This window comes from Zootermopsis nevadensis, unplaced genomic scaffold (genome assembly GCF_977971745.1).
Source record: "Zootermopsis nevadensis isolate Lab colony 2312 unplaced genomic scaffold, Znev_1.0 Znev_ptg000238l, whole genome shotgun sequence".
In the NCBI taxonomy this organism is placed as follows: domain Eukaryota; kingdom Metazoa; phylum Arthropoda; class Insecta; order Blattodea; family Termopsidae; genus Zootermopsis; species Zootermopsis nevadensis.
Genome location: NW_028259366.1, coordinates 218,502 through 230,000, shown reverse-complemented (window position 1 = coordinate 230,000; position 11,499 = coordinate 218,502). Strand labels below are relative to the sequence as shown.

General features: G+C 54.1%; 2 non-coding genes and 1 pseudogene across 2 annotated transcripts; all 3 read right to left on the bottom strand.

Annotated features, from left to right (window-relative positions):
- LOC147870600 (large subunit ribosomal RNA) overlaps positions 1-602 on the bottom strand; it is a 4,225-nt pseudogene extending 3,623 nt beyond the window's left edge.
- A 509-nt stretch (positions 603-1,111) lies between these two features.
- On the bottom strand, positions 1,112-1,267 carry LOC147870599 (5.8S ribosomal RNA). The gene has a single exon (XR_015533306.1). It is a non-coding gene; the product is annotated as a 5.8S ribosomal RNA (ribosomal RNA).
- Positions 1,268-2,091: 824 nt separating this feature from the next.
- Positions 2,092-4,009, bottom strand: LOC147870598 (small subunit ribosomal RNA). Its single transcript, XR_015533320.1, has one exon. It is a non-coding gene; the product is annotated as a small subunit ribosomal RNA (ribosomal RNA).
- Positions 4,010-11,499: the final 7,490 nt, after the last annotated feature.

Here is an 11,499-nt window from a genome sequence, read left to right as displayed (position 1 = left end):
CGCCGCGGCCGCGGCTTTAGACCCCGAGCGGCCGGTGGGCCCGACTCGCACCGGCGCGCGCCTCGCGGCGCGACCGGCGGCCGGGAACATCCGGGAGCACCCGCCCGGGGGCCGGCACTGCGCGGACGGGGCTGAATCTCCCCAATCGGTCTTCCGGGTCTCTCCCGTTTACCCCTGAACGGTTTCACGTACTATTGAACTCTCTCTTCAAAGTTCTTTTCAACTTTCCCTCACGGTACTTGTTCGCTATCGGTCTCGTGGTCATATTTAGCCTTAGATGGAGTTTACCACCCTCTTAGTGCTCCACTCTCAAGGAACACGACTCTGAGGAGAGTCCCCACCCGGGAGCGGCCGCGGTCCTACGGGCCTGGCACCCTCTGCGGGCGATGGCCCCATTCAAGGGAGACTTGGACTCGCTGGACCGCGCCCCGGGAGAGTGGGACCTCCCACACACGACATCTCCCTGCACGTCTCCGCGCGGGATTCCGTGCTGGGCTCTTCCCTGTTCGCTCGCAGCTACTGGGGGAATCCTTGTTAGTTTCTTTTCCTCCGCCTAGTAATATGCTTAAATTCAGCGGGTAGTCTCGCCTGATCTGAGGTCGGAAAGATGGTTTCTTGTACCGACGGGCCGATGTGAGCGGTCGGAAGCTTAGCCTCTCTCATTGAACTGATTTCTTTTTGTTTTGTTTTTTTTGTGGTCATTATTTATTGTGGTCATATCTTTCGCTCCCGCCCGGCAAGTGTGTGTCTCTCTCTCTGTCTCGGGAGTTTGCCTGTCTCCCATCACATCAAGCCGGGCGTCAGTTCTTCTCAGACGCGATCGGGGAAGGATGGGCCCCGTCGCCGAGGAGAGGAGGGCGAGCTAAGTCTATCCGCTCGCTCCACCGAACCCTGTGAAGCCTTCAAGGGCGACTGACTCCCCTTAACCTCCTCGCAGTCGCCGACGCCGCCACCGATTGCTCGGAGCGACGCCGGCGGTGCGAGGTGCAGGCTCGTCAGACCCCCCAGCGTAGGGCCGCTCGCGTGCCTTTATTTCTTTCTTTCTCTTTCTTTCTTTCTTTCTTTCCCTTATTATCTTAAAGACCGCGCGGGCCCACGGGTTTCATGTAGCCGACCCTCAGCCAGGCGTGGTCCGGGATTGGAAATCCAAGGACCGCAATGTGCGTTCGAAACGTCGATGTTCATGTGTCCTGCAGTTCACATGTCGACGCGCAATTAGCTGCGTTCTTCATCGACCCACGAGCCGAGTGATCCACCGCTCAGGGTTGTTTTTCTCTAGATTCGAGCAGAGCTTCGGGTAGGATGCTACTGCTAGTCCCGTAGGACAGGTAGTTGTTATTTTTCGAGGGGGAGCTGCCCCCAGAACAGCGGCACGGTCAGACCGCGCTCCCCTCTCGTTCAAGCGCCGCCGAAACGGCCTTGCGTGGGCAGATAAAGTGGCTTTAAGCCCAGTGCTCGCGGTCGCGCGGGTTGTCCTTGGATCCCTGAGGATCCTCGGAGCCCGCGTGCCGCCGGCACCCACTCACCATCTTTCGCTCCTACTTCCCACCTCGAGGCGGGACGGTCTTGCCGTCCCCCTCCGGGGGATTACTTCGCCGACCTGGACACCTCAGGCCGACGACGTTATCTCCGAGATCCGGCCGCTGCCAGGAAGAGCCGGTCCAATCACAGGCGAGATTACGCCTTCCGCAGAGCCCCGTTCATCTGGTTCATTCTTAATGCCTTCCTTTTATTAATTTTTGATGCGTCTTCCCCTCATTCGGGGGGAGACGGTGCGACTTTCGCCGACCGGTCCCCCCTCAGGTTGACGTCATCTATTTTTCAGTCATCAGTAGTGGTCACATATTATGATGCGTCTTCCCCCTCATGCGGGGGGAGTCGGTGCGACTTTCGCCGACCGGTCCCCCCTCAGGTTGACGTCATCTATTTTTCAGTCATCAGTAGAGGTTGTATTATCATGAATGACCAGACACGGGTACTTCCACGAGAAGGCGGTCCACTCGCAAGCGAGATTACGCACTCCCCCAGAGCCAGCAACCGTCCTCGGTTTCTTAATGCCTTCCTTCTCTGTTCGGTCACTCTCGGTGCCGTTAATGATCCTTCCGCAGGTTCACCTACGGAAACCTTGTTACGACTTTTACTTCCTCTAAATGATCAAGTTCGGGCATCTTCCCGGTGGAATCGAAGGGCCGAAACCCCGCGCCCACCGGTCCGAAGACCTCACTAAATCATTCAATCGGTAGTAGCGACGGGCGGTGTGTACAAAGGGCAGGGACGTAATCAACGCGAGCTTATGACTCGCGCTTACTGGGAATTCCTCGTTCATGGGGAACAATTGCAAGCCCCAATCCCTAGCACGAAGGAGGTTCAGCGGGTTACCCGGACCTTTCGGCCAGGGAGGACACGCTGATTCCTTCAGTGTAGCGCGCGTGCGGCCCAGAACATCTAAGGGCATCACAGACCTGTTATTGCTCAATCTCGTGCGGCTAGAAGCCGCCTGTCCCTCTAAGAAGATTAGGAGTCGCCGGTAGCACAGAGGATACCGGATGCGACTATTTAGCAGGCTAGAGTCTCGTTCGTTATCGGAATTAACCAGACAAATCGCTCCACCAACTAAGAACGGCCATGCACCACCACCCACCGAATCAAGAAAGAGCTCTCAATCTGTCAATCCTCCCGGTGTCTGGGCCTGGTGAGGTTTCCCGTGTTGAGTCAAATTAAGCCGCAGGCTCCACTCCTGGTGGTGCCCTTCCGTCAATTCCTTTAAGTTTCAGCTTTGCAACCATACTTCCCCCGGAACCCAAAAGCTTTGGTTTCCCGGAAGCCGCCCGCCGAGTCATCGGAGGAACTTCGGCGGATTGCTGGCTGGCATCGTTTATGGTTAGAACTAGGGCGGTATCTGATCGCCTTCGAACCTCTAACTTTCGTTCTTGATCAGAGAAAACATTCTTGGCAAATGCTTTCGCTTCTGTCCGTCTTGCGACGATCCAAGAATTTCACCTCTAACGTCGCAATACGAATGCCCCCGTCTGTCCCTTTTGATCATTACCTCGGGGCTTCCGAAAACCAACAAAATAGAACCGAGGTCCTATTCCATTATTCCATGCACTCGGTATTCAGGCGGCTGCTGCCTGCTTTAAGCACTCTAATTTGTTCAAAGTAAAAGTGCCGGCCCATCGTGACACTCGGTCAAGAGCACCGCGACGGGATTGTGTAGGCCCTCCCCGAGACGACCCGAGGCGTGGGAGCGTCGCCGCCCCCATCGCCCGCGGGCGCCGGCTCGGGCCACCGGCAGGACGTCCGCACGTGCGTGCCAGTTAGACACCGACGGGCGGTGAACCGGCAGCGTGGGACACAAGTCCGACTACGAGCTTTTTAACCGCAACAGCTTTAATATACGCTATTGGAGCTGGAATTACCGCGGCTGCTGGCACCAGACTTGCCCTCCAATGGATACTCGTTAAAGTCTTTAGAGTGTACTCATTCCGATTACGGGGCCTCGGATGAGTCCCGTATCGTTATTTTTCGTCACTACCTCCCCGTGCCGGGAGTGGGTAATTTGCGCGCCTGCTGCCTTCCTTGGATGTGGTAGCCGTTTCTCAGGCTCCCTCTCCGGAATCGAACCCTGATTCCCCGTTACCCGTTACAACCATGGTAGGCGCAGAGCCTACCATCGACAGTTGATAAGGCAGACATTTGAAAGATGCGTCGCCGGTTCGTAGACCGTGCGATCCGCCTCCATTTATTCAGAGTCACCAAGGCAAACGGCCGCGTGAGCGACCGATTGGTTTTGATCTAATAAAAGCGTCCCGACCGTCTCCGGTCGGGACTCGGTTGCATGTATTAGCTCTAGAATTACCACAGTTATCCAAGTAACTGTCCACCATCTAAGGAACCATAACTGATTTAATGAGCCATTCGCGGTTTCACCTTAATTTGGCTTGCACTGAGACATGCATGGCTTAATCTTTGAGACAAGCATATGACTACTGGCAGGATCAACCAGGGAACCGAAGACTCACTTGGAGCTCGTTCCTCCCCCTCCACGCGGTCCCGGATGGGTCCGGCGAGGGGGTCCAGTTCATACTTCAACGCTCGCACTCCGTGCGCCCCTGCGAGCAGGGGCCACTTCGTGCCGTTAGGGGGACGCCACGTGAGCGCCCCCAGAACCGTGGTGCCATTAGGGCACCCTTCCCTCTCTTCACTCGACATGCATAAGCGCCGAAGCGCCGTTTGGCATCGCGAGTCTAGCACGCGCCCGGACTACGAGTGAGTCGGTTGCAGTGTGTCCACGATACGCCGCCTATAGACCGTGTCCGGGGGACAGAGGGCCGCGGCATCGCGGTGGCGAAGGGTTTGCCGGGAAGGGGAACGAAGCCGGCCTTTTTCGTAAAATCGTTCCCCTGTTGCTTGCCGGGAAGGAGGACGAACCCGGTCTTTATCGTCAAATCGTCCTCCTGTTGCTTGCCGGAAAGGGGAACGAAGCCGGCCTTTTTCGTAAAATCGTTCCCCTGTTGCTTGCCGGGAAGGTGGACGAACCCGGTCTCTCTCGTAAAATCGTCCACCTGCTGCTTGCCGGGAAGGGGAACGAAGCCGGTCTTTTTCGTAAAATCGTTCCCCTGTTGCTTGCCGGGAAGGTGGACGAACCCGGTCTTTATCGTCAAATCGTCCACCTGCTGGTTGCCGGGAAGGGGAACGAAGCCGGCCTTTTTCGTAAAATCGTTCCCCTGTTGCTTGCCGGGAAGGAGGACGAACCCGGTCTTTATCGTCAAATCGTCCTCCTGTTGCTTGCCGGAAAGGGGAACGAAGCCGGCCTTTTTCGTAAAATCGTTCCCCTGTTGCTTGCCGGGAAGGTGGACGAACCCGGTCTCTCTCGTAAAATCGTCCACCTGCTGCTTGCCGGGAAGGGGAACGAAGCCGGTCTTTTTCGTAAAATCGTTCCCCTGTTGCTTGCCGGGAAGGTGGACGAACCCGGTCTTTATCGTCAAATCGTCCACCTGCTGCTTGCCGGGAAGGGGAACGAAGCCGGCCTTTTTCGTAAAATCGTTCCCCTGTCGCTTGCCGGGAAGGAGGACGAACCCGGTCTTTAACGTCAAATCGTCCTCCTGTTGCTTGCCGGAAAGGGGAACGAAGCCGGCCTTCTTCGTAAAATCGTTCCCCTGTTGCTTGCCGGGAAGGTGGACGAACCCGGTCTTTCTCGTAAAATCGTCCACCTGCTGCTTGCCGGGAAGGGGAACGAAGCCGGCCTTTTTCGTAAAATCGTTCCCCTGCCGGGCGGAGGACGGACCCGGGCTTTTCTTCCGTCAGTTGTGTCCTCCTGATGTATCCAGACACCACCCAAGGCTCAGGAATCGTCTTATGCGGAAAAAGGGCCAATTTATCAGCGACGCATCCGTTAGTTCAACTAGAGGAAGTGTGAAATTTTCCTACAAAATAAGGTGCCAGCGCGGCGTTTTCAGGGGAGACTCGTAACGTCTGAGCCTCAGAGAGCGCGACCCGGCCGAATGCGAGCGGCAGGTCCCCTAAAATCGGCCTACCTAACACGCACGGATGGGACTTTGAAATCTGAAGACGTGGAGGGCACGGACGGGAATATATATGCGGCAGAAGCCAGAGACACCGCCGGCAGCCTCACCGTGACCGCACGAGAAGTCGTCACTTGCGCCAATCTTGCACTCGAGTGCCGAGTCACCTACGAGCAGACCCCTGCTTCTGCCTGTCCATTGAGGGCAGCCGAGCACGCGATTCCCCAGGAGACGGACTTCTGTACACTTGTGCCCCTCTTGCCCTAAACGGGGTTCGAGCAGCGCGGGGAGAGGAATTCAGTCCCCGGCGGATGCGCGCTCGTTCTAAGTGCAGCTTCCGAGAGGCCGCCCGTGAAGGCCATCACTTGTGCCACTCTTGCACTCGGAATCGAGTGCCGACTCGAACCGGAGCCTCCGCCGGCCACTGCGTGGGTTGACGGGCGCCGACCCCGATGAAGACGGCGATCGGTGCACATGTGCCCCCCATGCCCTAAACGGGGTTCGAGCAGCGCGGGGAGAGGAATTCAGTCCCCGGCGGATGCGCGCTCGTTCTAAGTGCAGCTTCCCAGAGGCCGCCCGTTAAGGCCTTCACATGTGCCACTCTTGCACTCGTAGATGAGTGCCGACTCGAGCCCGAGTCTCCGCCGGACACCGCGCGTGATGACGTGCGCCAACCCCGATGGACACGGCGGTCGGTGCACTTGTGCTCCACTTGCCCTAAACGGTTGCAAGTAGAGCGGGCCGAGGCCAGCAGTCCCCCGGCGGATGCGCGCTGGTTCTAAGTGCAGCTTCCCAGAGGCCGCCCGTGAAGGCCGTCACGTGTGCCGCTCTTGCACTCGGAATCGAGTGCCGACTCGAACCGGAGCCTCCGCCGGCCACTGCGTGGGTTGACGGGCGCCGTCCCCGATGAAGACGGCGATCGGTGCACATGTGCCCCTCTTGCCCTAAACGGGGTTCGAGCAGCGCGGGGAGAGGTCTTCAGTCTCCCGCGGATGCACGCTGGTACTAAGGGCCGGCTCACAGAAGCCACCTGTAAAGGCCGTCACATGTGCCACTCTTGCACTCGTAGTCGAGGGCCGACTCGAGCCCGAGCCTCCGCCGGACACCGCGCGTGTTGACGTGCGCCAACCCCGATGGACTCGGCGGTCGGTGCATTTGTGCCCCACTTGCACTAAACGGTTGCAAGTACACCGGGCCGAGGAAAGCATTCCCCCGCGGTTGTCCGCTGGTACTAAGTGCAGCTTCCCAGAGGCCGCCCGTGAAGGCCGTCACGTGTGCCACTCTTGCACTCGGAATCGAGTGCCGACTCGAACCGGAGCCTCCGCCGGCCACTGCGCGGGTTGACGGGCGCCGACCCCGTTGAAGACGGCGATCGGTGCACATGTGCCACTCTTGCCCTAAACGGGGATCGAGCGGCGCGGGACGAGGCCTGCAGTCCCCCGCGTTGCCCGGTGGTACTGAGGGCAATCTCCCAGAGGCCGCCCGTGAAGGCCGTTACTTGTGTCACTCTTGCACTCAGTGCCCTGTGCCGACTCGAACCCGAGACTCGGCCGGTCTTCGCAGGCAACAGCGCGGGTTGACCACAAATTACACGGCGGTCGATACACTTGTGCCCCTCTTGCCCTAAACGGTCGCAAGTAGCGCGGGCCGAGGCCTGCAGTCCCTCGCTGTTGTCCGCTGGTACTAGGGGCAGCTTCCCAGAGGCCGCCCGTGAAGACCATCACTTGTGCCACTCTTGCACTCAGGCTCGAGTGCCGACTCGAACCCGAGACTCGACCAGTCTTCGCCGGCCACTGAGCGGGGTGACGGGCGCCGACCCCAAAGGACACGGCGGTCGGTGCACTTGTGCCACTCTTGCCCTAAACGGGGATCGAGCGGCGCGGGTCGAGGCCTGCAGTCCCCCGCGTTGCCCGGTGGTACTGAGGGCAATCTCCCAGAGGCCGCCCGTGAACGCCGTTACTTGTGTCACTCTTGCACTCAGTGTCCTGTGCCGACTCGAACCCGAGACTCGGCCGGTCTTCGCCGGCCACTGAGCGGGGTGACGGGCGCCGACCCCAAAGGACACGGCGGTCGGTGCACTTGTGCCACTCTTGCCCTAAACTGCCTCAGCCAACGCGGGGCGGAAGCGCGAATGGCCTGCCGGCGACAGGGTCCCCGGCGGCCGGTAGTCCAATCTCAGACTTCCCCCTGCTCGAGGAGAGCCTCGCTCGCCAAGCTCATATACTATAGTCTGGACCCCCCTTATCTCAGCATTCGTCAGTCACGGAAGAGGCAGAGCCGCGGACACCGGCGGATGGCCCTTCGGCTGCCGCCAGAAATTTTAATTAAGTTTTTCTCTTCCTTAATCATTTCCGATCATACTAAATTTTGTATATGTTAGAATACATACACATACTTACTTATATAACCGCTTTATTTAATATTTTTCTGCACTTTAGAAATTTTCGGACTTAGCCGCTGAAGCGACTCAAGTAACACGCACGGTGGGACATAGCCGCAGAACTGGTTTCAAGTACCACGCACCACGGGACATAGCCGCAGAATTCGTACCGTCCAAGTAAGGCCCAGCTAACACAGCGGAAATTTATTTTTAGTCAATTAACGGCATTACTATGCACAGCAAGCCCAATTTTCTTCAATTATGTGTATTTTTCTGCATTTTGGAAATTTTTTGGACTTAGCCGCTGAAGCGACTCAACTAACACGCACGGTCGGACATAGCCGCAGAACTGGTTTCAAGTACCACGCACCACGGGACATAGCCGCAGAATTCGTACCGTCCAAGTAAGGCCCACCTAACACAGCGGAAATTTATTTTTAATCTATTAACGATATTATTAAGCACAGCAAGGCCAACTTTCTTCAATTATGTATATTTTTCTGCATTTTGGAAATTTTCGGACTTAGCCGCTGAAGCGACTCAAGTAACACGCACGGTGGGACATAGCCGCAGAACTGGTTTCAAGTACCACGCACCACGGGACATAGCCGCAGAATTCGTACCGTCCAAGTAAGGCCCACCTAACACAGCGGAAATTTATTTTTAGTCAATTAACGGCATTACTATGCACAGCAAGCCCAATTTTCTTCAATTATGTGTATTTTTCTGCATTTTGGAAATTTTTTGGACTTAGCCGCTGAAGCGACTCAACTAACACGCACGGTCGGACATAGCCGCAGAACTGGTTTCAAGTACCACGCACCACGGGACATAGCCGCAGAATTCGTACCGTCCAAGTAAGGCCCACCTAACACAGCGGAAATTTATTTTTAATCTATTAACGATATTATTAAGCACAGCAAGGCCAACTTTCTTCAATTATGTATATTTTTCTGCATTTTGGAAATTTTCGGACTTAACCGCTGAAGCGACTCAAGTAACACGCACGGTGGGACATAGCCGCAGAACTGGTTTCAAGTACCACGCACCACGGGACATAGCCGCAGAATTCGTACCGTCCAAGTAAGGCCCACCTAACACAGCGGAAATTTATTTTTAGTCAATTAACGGCATTACTATGCACAGCAAGCCCAATTTTCTTCAATTATGTGTATTTTTCTGCATTTTGGAAATTTTTTGGACTTAGCCGCTGAAGCGACTCAACTAACACGCACGGTCGGACATAGCCGCAGAACTGGTTTCAAGTACCACGCACCACGGGACATAGCCGCAGAATTCGTACCGTCCAAGTAAGGCCCAGCTAACACAGCGGAAATTTATTTTTAGTCAATTAACGGCATTACTATGCACAGCAAGGCCAACTTTCTTCAATTATGAATATTTTTCTGCATTTTGGAAATTTTCGGACTTAGCCGCTGAAGCGACTCAACTAACACGCACGGTCGGACATAGCCGCAGAACTGGTTTCAAGTACCACGCACCACGGGACATAGCCGCAGAATTCGTACCGTCCAAGTAAGGCCCAGCTAACACAGCGGAAATTTATTTTTAGTCAATTAACGGCATTACTATGCACAGCAAGCCCAATTTTCTTCAATTATGTGTATTTTTCTGCATTTTGGAAATTTTTTGGACTTAGCCGCTGAAGCGACTCAACTAACACGCACGGTCGGACATAGCCGCAGAACTGGTTTCAAGTACCACGCACCACGGGACATAGCCGCAGAATTCGTACCGTCCAAGTAAGGCCCACCTAACACAGCGGTAATTTATTTTTAATCTATTAACGATTTTATTAAGCACAGCAAGCCCAATTTTCTTCAATTATGTGTATTTTTCTGCATTTTGGAAATTTTTTGGACTTAGCCGCTGAAGCGACTCAACTAACACGCACGGTCGGACATAGCCGCAGAACTGGTTTCAAGTACCACGCACCACGGGACATAGCCGCAGAATTCGTACCGTCCAAGTAAGGCCCAGCTAACACAGCGGAAATTTATTTTTAATCTATTAACGATATTATTAAGCACAGCAAGGCCAACTTTCTTCAATTATGTATATTTTTCTGCATTTTGGAAATTTTCGGACTTAGCCGCTGAAGCGACTCAAGTAACACGCACGGTGGGACATAGCCGCAGAACTGGTTTCAAGTACCACGCACCACGGGACATAGCCGCAGAATTCGTACCGTCCAAGTAAGGCCCACCTAACACAGCGGAAATTTATTTTTAGTCAATTAACGGCATTACTATGCACAGCAAGCCCAATTTTCTTCAATTATGTGTATTTTTCTGCATTTTGGAAATTTTTTGGACTTAGCCGCTGAAGCGACTCAACTAACACGCACGGTCGGACATAGCCGCAGAACTGGTTTCAAGTACCACGCACCACGGGACATAGCCGCAGAATTCGTACCGTCCAAGTAAGGCCCACCTAACACAGCGGAAATTTATTTTTAATCTATTAACGATATTATTAAGCACAGCAAGGCCAACTTTCTTCAATTATGTATATTTTTCTGCATTTTGGAAATTTTCGGACTTAGCCGCTGAAGCGACTCAAGTAACACGCACGGTGGGACATAGCCGCAGAACTGATTTCAAGTACCACGCACCACGGGACATAGCCGCAGAATTCGTACCGTCCAAGTAAGGCCCACCTAACACAGCGGTAATTTATTTTTAATCTATTAACGATTTTATTAAGCACAGCAAGCCCAATTTTCTTCAATTATGTGTATTTTTCTGCATTTTGGAAATTTTTTGGACTTAGCCGCTGAAGCGACTCAACTAACACGCACGGTCGGACATAGCCGCAGAACTGGTTTCAAGTACCACGCACCACGGGACATAGCCGCAGAATTCGTACCGTCCAAGTAAGGCCCAGCTAACACAGCGGAAATTTATTTTTAGTCAATTAACGGCATTACTATGCACAGCAAGGCCAACTTTCTTCAATTATGAATATTTTTCTGCATTTTGGAAATTTTCGGACTTAGCCGCTGAAGCGACTCAACTAACACGCACGGTCGGACATAGCCGCAGAACTGGTTTCAAGTACCACGCACCACGGGACATAGCCGCAGAATTCGTACCGTCCAAGTAAGGCCCAGCTAACACAGCGGAAATTTATTTTTAGTCAATTAACGGCATTACTATGCACAGCAAGGCCAACTTTCTTCAATTATGAATATTTTTCTGCATTTTGGAAATTTTCGGACTTAGCCGCTGAAGCGACTCAAGTAACACGCACGGTGGGACATAGCCGCAGAACTGATTTCAAGTACCACGCACCACGGGACATAGCCGCAGAATTCGTACCGTCCAAGTAAGGCCCACCTAACACAGCGGTAATTTATTTTTAATCTATTAACGATTTTATTAAGCACAGCAAGCCCAATTTTCTTCAATTATGTGTATTTTTCTGCATTTTGGAAATTTTTTGGACTTAGCCGCTGAAGCGACTCAACTAACACGCACGGTCGGACATAGCCGCAGAACTGGTTTCAAGTACCACGCACCACGGGACATAGCCGCAGAATTCGTACCGTCCAAGTAAGGCCCAGCTAACACA